The sequence below is a fragment of the Catharus ustulatus genome, chromosome 5 (genome assembly GCF_009819885.2).
Source record: "Catharus ustulatus isolate bCatUst1 chromosome 5, bCatUst1.pri.v2, whole genome shotgun sequence".
In the NCBI taxonomy this organism is placed as follows: domain Eukaryota; kingdom Metazoa; phylum Chordata; class Aves; order Passeriformes; family Turdidae; genus Catharus; species Catharus ustulatus.
The window spans coordinates 8,500,648-8,516,413 of NC_046225.1; positions in this window are offsets into that span (position 1 = coordinate 8,500,648).

A 15,766-nucleotide genomic window follows, 5' to 3' on the forward strand; every position below is an offset into this window, starting at 1 on the left:
TGCTGAGTTGTTTACTTTCCAAGCAAGTGATATGACACTTCATCTAACATAGAAACATCTTCAAGGGGCTCCTTCTGATAACAGCCAGGCTGTCTTGGGAAATGGGGAAGGAATGTGGGTGTAAATGCCTGAACTTCCTTGGATCCACGGGCTTTCAAAGGGAAGACTAACTGGGAAAGTTAACACATCCTACCATAAAGACAAGATGGAAATATGTGGGAAGCTCTAATCTGTCTGAGTGCTCACTCTTGGGGGTGCCTTTGAAAGCAGTACTTGAGAGAAACTTTTGAAAGAGATTTTTTTAGTGAGCATCTCAGAAGGAGTTGAGATATCATGTTTTTAAAACAGGCTTTGAAACAAGACATGTTCCCTGTGATGGCAATGCTACTAACATCCAAACAGCAAAAAAATTTGCAGAATCTCTGCCTAACACTAGCCACCTCTTAAGGAAGCCAATGACAAAAATAAATGAAAATAACCCCCCAAAACCTATGAAAACAGCATGTTATACCTAACCATTTCATTTCTGCCCTCAACTTTATTAAAACAAAACAAAAAAAAATTCAACACAAAAGAAATACAATCATAGTCCCTTCTCATTTTCCCCCTCTGAAAGCCTTAACAGCACAAAATAAAATCTTCCTCTTTTGCTTTAGAGCACCTGGTTCCCACTTGCTAGCTAAAAGTAATTAGCCTTTAATTATCACAAGTTACATTTTCACCTGCAAATCACTGCAGAGTCAGGCTTGCCCCATTAGCATATTCATCTCCCACCTGCAGGCAGGAGGAAACACTTCTGCACTTCAGATGAAGGATTAACCTTTCATTTGCCCGGGCCTTTGCTGTGTTCTCAGCTGAACACAAATCAAAATTTGTGGATGTGTGTACAGATTTCGAGGTCAAACCATCTTTTTTTACTAGAAATGGATGTTAAGGGTTTCTTATACTTTTCTACAAGGTTAACCATGGGAAAAAACCTTAAAATGCTTTCACAGTAATACACATTGATGCAGAAAAAAAATCAATGCCCAGGCAAGCTCTCCAATCATTTCATTTTCCTCTCTCTGGTTTAATAGTGTTAAGGGACTAGAGACTTTTAGACATTGTTGATATATCAATGAAAATATGAAGCATGAAGTTCTCATGAATGCTCTAAGAGTTTCTGCAATTCAGGTAATGATCTCCAAGGCAGGAAGTCTGTTTCTCACTGCCAGACACACACCTGCTCCACCTGACCTCCCAGCTACTTATTTCCAGCTTTTACTGGGCTTGTTATAAAATTTATACTCCAGCTGAATTTTCGCTTTCACTACCAATTTTTTGTAAATATGTATATATTTTTTGCATGGATACAGACTGGATGATGCAAATGTTTGCAGGCTAAGGCTTTAACTGTCCAACCAAACATCTTTGTGGCATGTTCCAATGACTTCAAAAGGCCTAACAATGTCTACAAACACATCACTAAGGTGCATATTTTTAGGGAGAAGGCAAAGAACTCTGTGTTGTTTTAGGCAAATAATATGTGCACAGCTAAGATATAAATAACATGCACAACACTAATATTAAGTATGGAAAGTCCCGCCTTACGGATTTGCTTTCTTTTACATTTAAAAAATAAAATAAGTGCTCTCCACATCAAAGGACCACAGATCCAAGCAATCTATTGTAGAAACTAAATAAAACAAATGGAAAAAAATCTTTAATTCCTGAATCTAAGAACTTTTCTACAGACACAAACCCTAACAAATACAGTGTCCTCCCAAATAAGAGAGGTAAACATAATAACCTTGTGCCAAAGTAATATTTTTATATTTTGGGTGTTTTTTTCTCATGCATTACCATGCATTTTTATGTCACTGCATCTTTATGATTCTGGTCAGACTGTGTTGACAAATTATGCATAAATATGCAAAATATGCATAGCATTGTTTATAAAAAGTGTTTATTAGATTTGCTATAATGAGTTCAGCACAACTAGGTCACTGTACCATTTTATTATCATCATCATATTATATTTGTGAAAAATGTATCTTAAAACAGTATGGAGACAAAATAAATTACAATTGTGAAGTAATATTAACAAAAAAAAAAAAAAGCTTGTAGAAGTAGTGATTCTGTGTTCTCTTTAATCTGCAAATAGATTTTTCTTTCTGCCACACATAAAATGCAACTTACCAAGCACAAACAAAACCTTTAGTGGTGAACAAATGTTTGTGATAACAGCTACAATTTCTCATATATAAAGTATTTCTAAATCTTTTCTAAAACAATATTATGTTCTGTGTTTTGCCTCTTCATCAATGCAAAAATGTTGACTACATTTCTTTTCTGCACTAAAGCCTTGAGACATCAGGATAAACAACAGCTCAGATATTAATGCACCTGTTCATCCCGTTAGATTTTCTTTTTTTTTTGTCAGTTTACTTCAGATACATGAAATTGGATTTCTGGAGGCTTAGACAGGTATTTAACCCACAAGGCTTTGATTTCTTCTGAATTAAATTTCTTTTTTGGTTTCCACAAACGATTCCATCCTAACTTGAAAAACCCTCATCACAGAATTTAATCAAACCTAATTGAAAAAAAAGCTTTCCTATGGGAACTCAAGAAGATAGTATTTTCTACTGAAGATAATTTAATCAAATATTTCTGAGCTGTATTCATCTTTCCTTTTTGTCCTGCTGCATACTGATAGACCAGAGTTTTCTGACAAGATGCAGTGATTCTGTAAGCAGTATGGAATATCTGTAAAATTAACATAGCTTAGAAAGGCAAAATGTCTACTTACATTGGAATGCTGGAGACCTTATTTTCATGGTTAATAAGCTCAAATTGACTTTATGGGAAGATCACACTGTAAAACAATAAATATTTTTGGGTTGAAACACCTTGCTAGATCAATGACCATATTCTTCCCCAAATGTGGAGAATATACAAGGAAAATAATGTGTTAGCAAAGCACTAATGTTAATGCTAGGAGTTATTTGTCTATTTTGTCAATATCTAGAATCAGAAACTACCAATTTTAGATTGGTAGTTACTGCTGGTATTTATTGGTATTATTATTTATAGTAAGTCTAACTCAAGCCATATCAGAGCCATGAAGGCATGCATCTAAATATTGAAGGTGACTTTAAAGGTAAAAAAGCTATAATCCTAAACCAAATTATACTGAATTTCTAGATTATAAAATTCTAAACATTTGAACATTTTGCCCAATCCAACACCAATAATAATAATAATAACAACAATAATTATATATATATAAATACATACACACACACACACACATATATATACTTCCTGACAATTCTTCTGATTCATATGATTCTGTCTGACTTATTTCCACTCCTCTGCATTATCCATACACAATTTTAACATTGCTCTTTAGGATTTACAGACAGACAGGCACTAGATATTGCTGCCGTCAGGAAACAGCCAAAGTACCATATATTTCAGGTCACATTGCCATGACATAGAAAGAGGGTTATGTGTGAAAATATGCATTTCCAATATATTTCAGTCAGTTTTGCATCAATTTGCCATACACAATTGCAGCTAGCAGACTATCTTTTCATTTGTGGGAGAACCATCATATTTGCCATGAAGTTTCTTCAAAGAGAAATATGACACAGTTCCTTTTCTTCCTTGGATGTCACAGTAAATACAGGCTATTCAAAGCACTTTTTCCTATACTGAGCCAGAGCATAATTATAATTCAACACATTTGGCTAGAAATCAAAATAGCTACCCCATCCCAAAAGCAAAGACACACAAAAAATCACTTTCACTTAAATAATTGCAAAATTTTCAGCACAGAAGACAATACATCAATTTCTTGACACTTCCTTCAAATTAGCTTTTAACATGCAAACTGAAAGAAGGTAATTTGTCTTTTGCCTTCACAGCCATCCCTTTATAGTTTACTAATACTAAAGTTTCATTAAAATGTTGCGCATTAAATCAATCCTCCCACCCTAGCAAAGAATCCACAACCATTTTAAGGTAATTGAAGATGTTTCAAGCAAAGCTAAGACATATCAAGTTTCTGCTTTCACAGTTACTTTAATCTGATTTTTTTAAAGTATATAAAGCTCATTTAAAGCAAGCATAATTTGCATGTATTTTAGGTATGCACTTATCACCTTATATTGGCAGTCCAATAAAAACCCTGACCTATGAATATCACCAATAATCAACCTTATCAATCCTTGGCTGTACCAAGTCATCAGCAAATCTCCACATGTATAACATATTAATGTTATGACAACTTTAAAACTTTTCAATCTGCATTATGAGACTCCTAAATTCAGCAAATAATCAGTAATGTATGCACATCAAACAGATAGCTTTTTTCCCCCAAAAAAGGAAGAAGAAGATTAAATGAAGCCCTTAAACAATAAGTAAACAGGACTTCATCACTGGGGTGCTCAGTACCACAGAATTATTCTGTTTGAACTCTTTAGGGCATGGAAAAATGAATTTCATCTCACTGCCCAGTTATGAGAAAAAATGATTTTCATATGGATGACACATTTTCCTGCCTGGAACATCTTTTGTGAGTACCTGAGGTCTATCACTGCTCAGTAAAAGCCGTTATTGATGCACTCGTTTTTCAGCAAAGCTACTCCAAACATTCAACTCAATGTGAATCTTGGATTCCCTCTAGAGTTTCATCTGCTAAATATGCAGAGACCATTATTTTTCATTTATGTTCTTCTATGATTCAGTGGAAATACTGTGTAAGGAATAACTGATAAAATGCTCTGTGGTATGTAAAAGATGATAAATAGTATTAAATCCATCAAATAATCTAGACCATGTTCAGGAATCCATGTGAAGAAAATATGTGTCCATGGCCTTTTGATTCTTCTTTCAGTCACTCACATGTAAATGAAGGTTCTTTTCCAGGATAAGCCAACTGCAACAGACAATGGTCAAAGATTTCCTGATGATTTATGAAATTAAGAATATTTATTATTTAAGGAAATAATACAAAAAGAAGAGGCCTTTTATTCTGACCCACTAATGCTGCACCAAGACACATAATTGCATTCTCAGCCCAGTGAACCCTACCCAACTGTAATTAAATAAAGCTGCTAGTTATTAAATCAAGGATTCTGATTTATTGAATTTTTGTTGTTGTTGTTGTTAATGGTAGTGGCTTACCTTCTGAATATTTTATATATTATACATGCTACTATTTCAGGATTAACCAGTAATAAGAATGGTGTAGATCATTAAACTTACCCTGCATTAAATTTTAAAGTACTATTTCCATTTACTTTGGCAAACTAATAATGAGGAATACATAGTGGATTTCATCTGAGAGTTAATAGGATCATTAAATTTGGAAAATTCTACTTGGTATAACTGAATAAAAAATTGTTTTATTGTCATTGTAAGGGATGAAGTAAGAAAGAAATCTAATGAAAAAGATAACTAGCTGAATTTCTTCTCCCTTAAAACCACAGCTTCACCTTTTACCTTCTCATTCTTTTTCTCTTTAGAAGATAAGGATGATAATGGCATTATGAGGCTATGACTAGAAAGGTCAGTGAAAACTAAGGATTTCCAGAAAACTATTATTTTTTAATATTATTACTTTGGAATGATTCAGTTTTTCTCTTTTGTTCCACAGAATCCAACAAAATCCATAAGGTTGGAAAAGACTCAGACACACAAGTCTTTTCTTGCTAAGTGAGAATAGGCAATGTTTTTTCTGCATTTTTTCCTATATCAGAACTGCGGAGGACTCCATTATACCTTGCATCTTCTGTCCAAAAGGAGAATATCCTTTGTCTATGTCATTCATAATAGCAGCTGCTTTAAAATAAAGGCTCCACTGAAACTCTCTAAGTTTCACTGCCCATGCCATTGGAGAGGTTTTTTGTCTGTTTGTTTTGTTGGTTTTTTTTTTTTGTTTTAGCTGCTTTGTTTTGTTTTGTTTTGTTTTGGTTTGGTTTTTTCATTTTAAACTGCATTCTGGGTTTTGTATTGATTTTAATTTTTGGGGTTTTTTTGGTTGTGTTTTTTAAATTTGTTTGTTTGTTATTGTTATTGTTGTTGTTTTGTTTTGTTTTGTTTTGTTTTGTTTTGTTTTGTTTTGTTTTAATTTAAAGTCCAACTCTCCACCTGATTTTTTTTCCCTGATTCGTGGTAACACTAGGATGGTACTACTCTGCTCTGGAGTTATTCTGAAGGTAACTATCCTTTACCAACTGATATCACCGATCTGATATCCGTACTACTCTCCTATCCCTCTTCTCAACATTTTCTTTACAGAAAATGCTCTGAACTGATTTCTGTAAGTCTTGTTAACTGGAGTTCTGATGGGTTTTGTTCTCCCTCAGACTTCCTCCAATTAGTCAACATAATATGTCTGTTTTAAGCTCTGAAAGGAGGATGGATCTGGCATACTTTAAATTCTTGCCCATGTGTACTGGCATAAATAGCTCATATTTTATTCAAATATTTTTTGCAGAATTAAATGCACTTTTGCATAGAAATGAGAAGTGAGGTGATATTTGCCTCAATTTTTTTATTAATATTCAGAAAATACCATTTGATGTTTCCATCTCTGTGTTAGGAACCTGTAGGTTCCATACAAACCTGCTTCCTTGTTCCTTCATATAAGGTGCAAAGAGATGGCAGACTGCTCCTATATTTCCCTTTTCCTTTGTTTTATTTGTGTCATCTTCAGCCATAGTCTTTGTTGTGTTTGTCCCTGGCATAATAAAGAGCTTTATTAGAACCTTAGACCATCTTTGCCTTTCTGATACCATATCATATATTACCATAAAGTCACTTCCCAGGTCATTCAAAAGATCAGCCTACTGAACTATGAGAGGCTGGATTCTTTCCTTTTTTTTTTTTTTCTTTTTCCTCCTTCTAAAATTTTCCACTTATATTCCAGTGAAGAAAAAAAATAAACAAAATAAACACTGAAAAAACCCAGAAATGGGAATTGCTTGTTTTCCTTTATGTTACTCTGGAATGAGAGGAACTCGGGAAGGGGAAAAAAGAAGCTAACAGTCTTGTGTAGTACTTTCTTCCCATAACTTGTGACTGGCATTGCAGTTATCTATTATTTATCAACTAAATAGATTAAGTCTTAGTTTGGACTTTTACAGACTAAATAAAAGGGCAGAGATATTTGTTTAACCTTTGTATAGGCAACCATCATGGATTATATAAACCAGCAAATGTCTTTTTTTCCTTTAGAAACTATAAATCTCATAAACTATTCTGTCCTACAAAAACTACAACAGCATTATTTTTAAACAAAAGCGAGCAAAGTCTCCATACTTGGTGCCATATCTAAATTTTTCCTTTGCAATTTACAATAATATGGCCGTTCAAGGTAGGACTGGAAAAATAGTGCATTGCATTTTCTTAAAAAGTGGAACTGAATGATGATTGATGAAGTGAATAATCTTAAACTGATTTATATATTTTTTTAAAGTTATTACATAAAAATTGGTCCTATAATTACACATATAATCAGACTTATGTTTTTTCACCTTATATAATAGTCTATTTGCCAATAAATTGACCATTATTATTTTGTTTCCTAACTAGGTGGGACTAAAAATAAATCTTTCAGACATCAATGGATTTTAAAAATTGATGGAAAATTCAGTATTATATTTACACAATAATATTGATTTAACTATGTAGAATTGAATACCAATGAAAAATAGATAGTATAGAAGTTTAGTACTTTTGCAGAGTACAAGGAGCAGTAAAAAAAGCTATTCCTCAGGTGTCTGAAATATATTTCAAAAAAATTTACCTGTAAAATTTCTCTGAGCATGAATGCGTATCATTAGATGTTGAGTCACCCATCTTTTCATGTCCAAACAGTCAAAACAGAATCAGCACTTTGCTCTCAAAAAAATCTAATGATGACATATTTGTTTTCATACTGATACCAGAAAAAAACCAAACAAAAAAAAACCAACAAAAAAACCCAAAAAAAACAAAAACAAAAAAACCAAAAAAAACTATACCAAAAAATAATATTAAAAAGAAAAAACAAGCAAAAAAGAGTGAAGGAGGTGAGGATACATAAATATTCAGAAACTTTTTCCTGGAGGGATTTGGGTAAGGGAAGATGGAATCACATCTTATTAGTTTCAATAATATTTTCCCCAACCATGACACGCAAAGTTTAAAAAAATAACTGCCTACATAAGCACCAGTTACACAAGTTGTAAAAACTGAAAATAATGAAAGAACCACCCTGGACCTATTTTCTACTTGGCTTCTTTTTGTTGTATAATAAGTACAAAGCTAAGTATATCCTTGTCTTTCTGCAGAGAACATAGTGTTTTTGGCACAAGATTTTACTCTTGTAGAAATGGCAAAAAAATTTAGCTGTCATAATCTTAGAAGACCAATTTCTTTCAGAAATAAAAAGCTTTGTTTTGGTTGTTTTTTTACTTTTTTTTTTTCATGTTCTTAAAATCAATAGCTGTTTTTATTTCTAAAAGATACAACCTTATTAAGATTCCTGATCAAAAGTGCAATGCTAGATTTATATAATATTCCAGAAACAGGGGTTGTAAATGTAAATGTGTACTCTGATCAACAGCAGTTCAGATAACCCTTGGCTTTGACCACCCAAGCCATCAAAATCATCCAGTAGGTAAATTGCAAAGATAATTTCTCCTCCTCCAAAAAACTGGAGCTGCCTAAGGATGTCTCTGATGTACCTTTTGTTTTGTAACATTGGTAGAGCTAATTGTAAATTACTAATTGAAGCAGGGTGATAATGTTCCTCAAAGCAGCTATTGTTTAGCTCTAAGGTCTCTTTGTTGAGTACAAAGTGAGGTGACACAAGATCCTTGGAGCTGATGGATTTGAAAAATGCAAATACTGCTGCAGAAGTTGCTTTAACTGCAGATACATGGAGCAGGAAAGGCCAGGAGCCAGAATTTATCTTCAATGGCTGTTCAGAAAAGTTATAAAAAATTTATTATAGTTTTGTTCTGTATGCACAGTATATGACTGAATGACAAAGCTTTAGAATGTGTCCTAAATTTGACATTTAAAGAGGCCAGAAAAGATATAATTCAAAGGGCCATGTTCAGTTCTGACCTAAAGTTTTCCTAGTAAAAATATATTATTAAGAAGAGTTCACTAATCTATGAGCTCTATAGAACAGATTGCAGTACTTCAGCAGTTAGGAAAAATACTTATGAATGGATGTTGCAGAAAAGTGAAGGTTGATTAGAATTTATTCAGAATACATAATGGATTAAAAAAAATTAACAGGTTATAAGAGTGGTGAATGTACCCACCTTAGCCTGCTGATGTTTCTAACTTTCTACCAATAGCTGTACAAAGCACTTGACTGAAAAGCGTTTACTGTGGTTTAGTTATTTTAAAATATATTCACCTTCAAATCATATGAACTGCAACAGACCACACAAAGTCTATTTTATTACAAGCAATGGAAAGATGAAAATGTAATGCTTTGGAGTACAAAACACAATGTAAGACTTCAGGATAAATACTCTCTCTGAAATTATGATGACTACTGCAAAACTAACCATCCTTGCAAATACAATATTTCTGAAGGAAGACTCTCTAAAACTGCCAACAATCTACATATATACATGGAGTATTAATTTGAGAGGAAACTCTCAGAAAAGACTGAAGTCACAGGAGGAACTCCTGGAATTTACCTGTGAATGTTGCACAGCCTAAGTGATAGGTGCTTTCTCATCTGTTGAAATATGAAAAATTAACCACTGTCTTGTACGACAGCATGATGTCACCTTCTTATTAGGTGGAAGAGGTAATTTGCCTTCCTGGAGCTGCAAAATTGAGATTATACCTCTACTGGAAAATCCATTGATGTTTTGGTTTAATTCAGTATAATAAATTCTTCAATTAAATTCAAGATTTGTGTTAAACTCCAAGAAACATTACCTTCACTGAATAAACAAACAACTGCTCAAAACTAACCATACATTCTTATTCTAGGTATGAGTTCATAGGAGCCAACACATTAATCTGTTCTGTCTATCAAATATCCTCATCTAAAACTATTTGTTATTCTGTGCTATTTATCAATCATGGCCTGATTAAAAATACTCCTAAAAGTCAAAAGAATTTCTGGCAGTTTTGAGAAGAAAGAATTTCCAAAGCAGCATGCGAGAAGGTTTGTTTGTAGATAGAAAATATATCTGGAACTATAGGTGGGAGTCTTTTTAATGTAGTTTCAAGATGGAATGAAAAAGGGCCAGCGAGCCAGTTTCCTTTCAATTTGCATTCAAAGCCTAGAGAAATATTTCATCCATGTTCAGAGAAACAAACACCACCTTCTAATCTCTCACGAGTGGTCAACACCTTTGCAGAGCTGATTGGTGAAGCTGGAAGGCATCTGCTCATCCTCCCATGTCTCACCATCAGCAGCAGCTTCACAACATCTGTTTTGCTCTTTTCCCTTTGATTCCTTCTCATATCTTTGCCTATTTTAAATCCCCAGGGGATTGGTACTTCAAGAGTTACCATCTGCTACGTAGCCATTAAAAATGAATACAAGTAAATATTAAAGCCTGGCTGGAAAGCAAGTGTGTGTATATTCACTGATTTTAAGTGTACTTTTTGAAAGAAGAGATACTAAGTAAATGGAATTAATAAAACTTCACTCAGCCTTATTTATAGGGTATTAAATCCCATGTAAAATATTTTAAATGTATTTAAAATCAATGCAGTTTCAAGTTGAAATTAAACAGAAGGTTCAGGTCTGTACCCATAAAGAATAAAAAGAACAAATCTCTAAATCCTGTTACCTGTAAATAAACATCCGAATGTTTAATGCTTAATTACCTCAACTTTTGTCATTATATTTTAGTCTGACTCCAGGTTTCATTCTGCCTTTTCTATTAGAATTATAAGAAAGCTGCTCTCAGAAGTCTGAGAAAGGTAGTTATAGGCTGTCAAGTCACTTCGTTTTCTCTCAGGAAAAAATGAAATAGATTGATCTTTTTAGTACAAAACATATTTTACAGACTGAATCATTCATGTAGCTCTTTTTATCTAAAAATCTCTGTTGTTCATGATGTATTGCCACCAGTAGCTACAAGATTCTAATAATTATATCTCAAAGCTGTGCTCAGGTATATTTTTTTTTCTACCACCATTTATACATTATTTTTGCTATTAAATTCTTCCTGCATTGAAAATGTGTCCTTTATTGGGTATCTTTGCTTAATTTTAAAGTCTTTTAATCATGAGCTTCTATCAAAATTAAATTTTCCCACCTCATAAACTCTAGTTTGAGAATTATTTTTCTGTAGTTTCTGACAATTATTTGTACCATGATTTCCCTTCTTTTATTTTATTGTTTTTCTTGTTTCCTCTTTTAATTGGTGTGTTGTCCTCTTTTAAATTACAGCAATGGGACTGCTTGGGGAGATCATATAAAGACCTGTTTAACAGTCCATCATTACTGATCAGTTATTGGTTTTGTTGATAATGAGTGTCTGTATTTTTTCACACAGCTTTGTACACTAGTATTCACGGTATTTTAATTATAGACATCATGTTTCCTAACATCATATTTTATGTAAAACAATAGATCATAGTATTTAGGAAAAATCCAAATGTATCATTTACCCTAGTCTCAAAAAAGTTACTATTACATGTTGGTGAGCTCCAGGTGAAGAGAGAAGAATCCATATTTGTACTTTATTAATTCTGGAAACTTTATTGCTTATGGAATACTTTGTGTCTTAGCAATCACTTTGATCAATTCAGTAGATTAGTAAACCATCTTCTCGTGTGGAAAGAATTTCTTTACTATATTTAGTATATGCACAGGATAAATTTTAATTTTGTGTATTAGCTTTATATAATTGTTGCATGTCTAAAATGCATTTGCATTAAGATCTTACAATTATTATACAACATTTTCATGTCTATTTATGGAATTTTAAAACAGATCAATATCCTGTGAAAAAACTTAACAGGTAGTAACCAATAATTTTTCAATTTATAATGAGATTTAAATAAAGTACTCCCAAAAAGTCATGCATATAGCTTCAGAGTACTTCCTTAATTTTTCCAATATTACTTCAAAATGCATTGGCCATAAAGACACTGAAAAATCTTTTTACTTAGAAATTGATGACAGAAATTTTTTGCAGCTTGTTTCTGAGGTAGTGATAACAGTCAGTCAAATGATGGCTCCCCCTATAAAACCTTGAGATTTTCATTGTCCTGGTGTGGTTGACATTATTGCTCTTACATGTACCTCCTTACAATGCTTGTATTACCAGTTTGTTTCTTGCTTGCATTAGAGTTGGTCCTGTGTAATCCAATAAACTTAAACTCCATATTTGTATGTGATATTTAAACTATTTCCGGAAAATTTAATATGACAATAATTTCAGAATGCAAATAAATATTCACTAAAAGTCCTTTATCTGGAAACTAAGATTTATCCCTACATAAAACTAATTGTCTTCCTCTCCATCCATGCCTCCATCTTCAGCAATTTTAACACTGCACTGCACTATCAGCCAGTAGATATTAAGACTATTTTGTTGTGTTTAGCTTTTATGTGTTGGCAGTCTGTTTTTTACAGCTTTTTAAACAGATGGTTTTATATCAGTAAAGCTTAACAAGACACAGAGCAAACAAAAATAAAACCCTCACTACCAATATTGCTTTTCATTGCCCAGTTGCTGCCAACTAAGATATATTGAACCTATCTCTATCTAAAAAGCCAACAAAAAGATGCAGTTTCACAATTCCTGAGTGTATACTTATCAATTTACAAGACTAAAAATTCTGGGAGTGAGCTTATGAACTGTGTAGTTATAGATTTCAGTCATGAACATTTACTGTAAGAATTAATGGAAAAGTGACTCTTGGCATGATCTGCTGCCAGATTTGGCTTCTGCTATTTTGTGAACACCAATGGGAGTTTCTGCTCATGAGATCTAACAGACCCTGACATTTTTTTTAAAGGCTATTACAACAGGTTTCAAAGCACACATCATATGTGCATTCTGTGATATGGTAGATACTAGTAATGATGGATAATTCTCTCTCTATTCATAATTCTAGAAGCCATTGTTTTAAATAGATTCTCACAACTAGAAAACAATTCTAAATATGTTTTTATTTTGTTGGTTTAGTTCCCTAAAGGAGTAGTTTTGGGTAATGCTTAAAATGCAATCATACATCCAAAAACATGCACTGCACTTCTCAGATTAATCTAATCACACAATCCTCTTACACTGAAACATAATCAATTCACTGTAAGATACTTTGTCTAACTTTGACAGTCCATATGACGATAGTTGAGAAACTTTTTTGAAGAGCTATCTGGGATTTTTTTTGTGTCTTTCCACTCAGATAATGAGAGAAGAATAGAGAAGAACAACAAAAAATGAAACACATTAGTTCAGTATTTTAGTAAAAAATCCTTAAGCACCAATGAACAAAAGAAACATATGTATCCAAGATTGTTTAGTATCAAATAGTATTGAATAAAAAAGTCGATTCTTCACTTCTCTGGTTTCTTAATATTGCAACTCATGTTAGAAAGAATGTTCTGTCAGACTATAAGTGCCCTAAAATACATATTATTGAACAACATGTATTGATACATGGATGTGAGATAGCATGATGAGCATATATATCATAGCAGAGCTCATACTTACAATTCATCTGCAGAAGTCCTTTTACCTGACTGATAAAGAGTCTCCCCCTAAGTGTAACATTAAAACTTTCCAAATTATTCCTTATAACTCTTTGAAGATCACCTTGAAAGTCTTGGGGACTTTGTGAAATATTTCCCAAGTTCTAAACATAGCTGCCAGTCAACAGTCATGTACTTGCATTTGACACAGATACAACTGAAAAAACTCCTCCTAAGTCTCCACGGAGTTACTCCAGATTTACTCTGGCATTCCTGAGATACACAGAAGTTTGTAACTTCTTCTAAAAAAAAAAAAAAAAGAAAAAAAAAAGAAAAATCAAGGACTTAATTTACAGGCTCTAATTTCGGAACTGCTCGGGGAAATCAGATGATCTAGTCACAATATTGCAAAGAGGGAAAGCACAGGGGTTCAGGGCCCCGTCTCCAGCCGTACAGGACACTTCTCCTGCACTCCTCGGGTGCTGCACTCGCCAGAGCAGTGCCAGGGACCTTGAGAAGTAGGCCAATTTCTGTGCACACAGAGAGTTTAGCACAGCTCTAACTAGCACAGCATTCCATTCCAGAAGTCAACTTCAAAACTTCATTTAAAATTATCAGGGGCAAATTATCTGGGAACACAAGAAGAAGCAATTATTGGTTTAATTAGCCTGCATTCACCACGTTGTGCTCCTTCTCTTTGTTGGATTGCCAGGCAATTTTGTAAAATCATTAAGCAAGGGAACTATAATTCCACGATGACCTAATCTGCAGCTCCATCCCATCACACTGGAATATTTTAAAGTTATTTATGACTGTCCTCAATAAACGTAAAGTCCATTGGGCGAGAAACACTTTGGGCCCTCAAAATTCCAAATGGCTTCCCTTACTGATAGTTTTTTGTTGTGTTCAGTCATCTGTTCCTTTCTACGCTTGAAAGAGAAGGTTTGCTGTGAAAATAATTGAATGTTACTGTGGAAATACTCAGGACACACAAATAAATTTTTTTACTGTCCCAGGGGAAATAGAAACAAAACACAAACATTTCATTTTCATCATAACCTCTGATAAAATGAGCATGAGGGAAGATCCAAAACAGTGTAAAACAAACTCAAAACCTATGATATAGATCTTTTTCCTGAGAAGGATATTGAGAAAATAGCATTATCTTTCTACCTAATGTTTCAGATTTTGACAGCAGGAGAGATTTAGGAATGAAATTTGTGGCATTTTATTATTTTTTATGTCTTGCTTTCACCATCATCATCATCTCAAGAGGTTTATGTTCCTTCACTGCACCTTTGACATGGGGGGACTAAAAGAAAGGCTAGATTAATAAACCATGTGTCTTCACACCTCTTAAGCAGTAACTTGGTACAGCATAATTGTATCCAAAAATCACAAAGCTTCCTCATGCAGCATGCAGAAAGATTGCATATGAAGCACTTGGATTAAATTAAGAGTTGAAAATATCAATTGATAACCATGTAATTTGCCTAATTAAATTGTTTCACTAGGCTGAAATAAATCTGTGTAAAAAGCTGTAATTTCTACATAGGCTTGGCTGAACAGAAAGTTGATTAGGACAAAATAAATGGCTTTTCATTCCAAAATAACTTTTCTAAGAACACTTGTCTAAGCCTTATCTGCTTTATGAGTGACTAACATTAAAAATTCTATGCCAATTTAAGAGTTATATAAAATATAATACAGAAAGACAAGTGATTTTTTTTTTGTAATATGTTTGCGTAAACCAAATAAATATGATTTTTACTTCACTAAAGAAACAGAATAACTTGAGCAGACTGTTTTACTTTACCACTGCTATCAGCATGTTGGCCTGGAGCAAGTACACAGAAAAATTAGCTATATCACCTAATCCTGATACAGCAGTGTCAGGATTTTAAACAGTTTCTGAACATCCAAAGGCACAAACTCCTGAAAGGCAGAAAGGAAAAGGATATGAGTCTGCCTGAAATTTCCAACTATTCCTCACTATGGAATTATTTAAACTTTAAAAAAATCTGGTTTGAGCTACTTACATCCACTGTAGATAAAAGATAATGTCTTCATAAATGTGCTTAATGAATTAAGTACAACCTA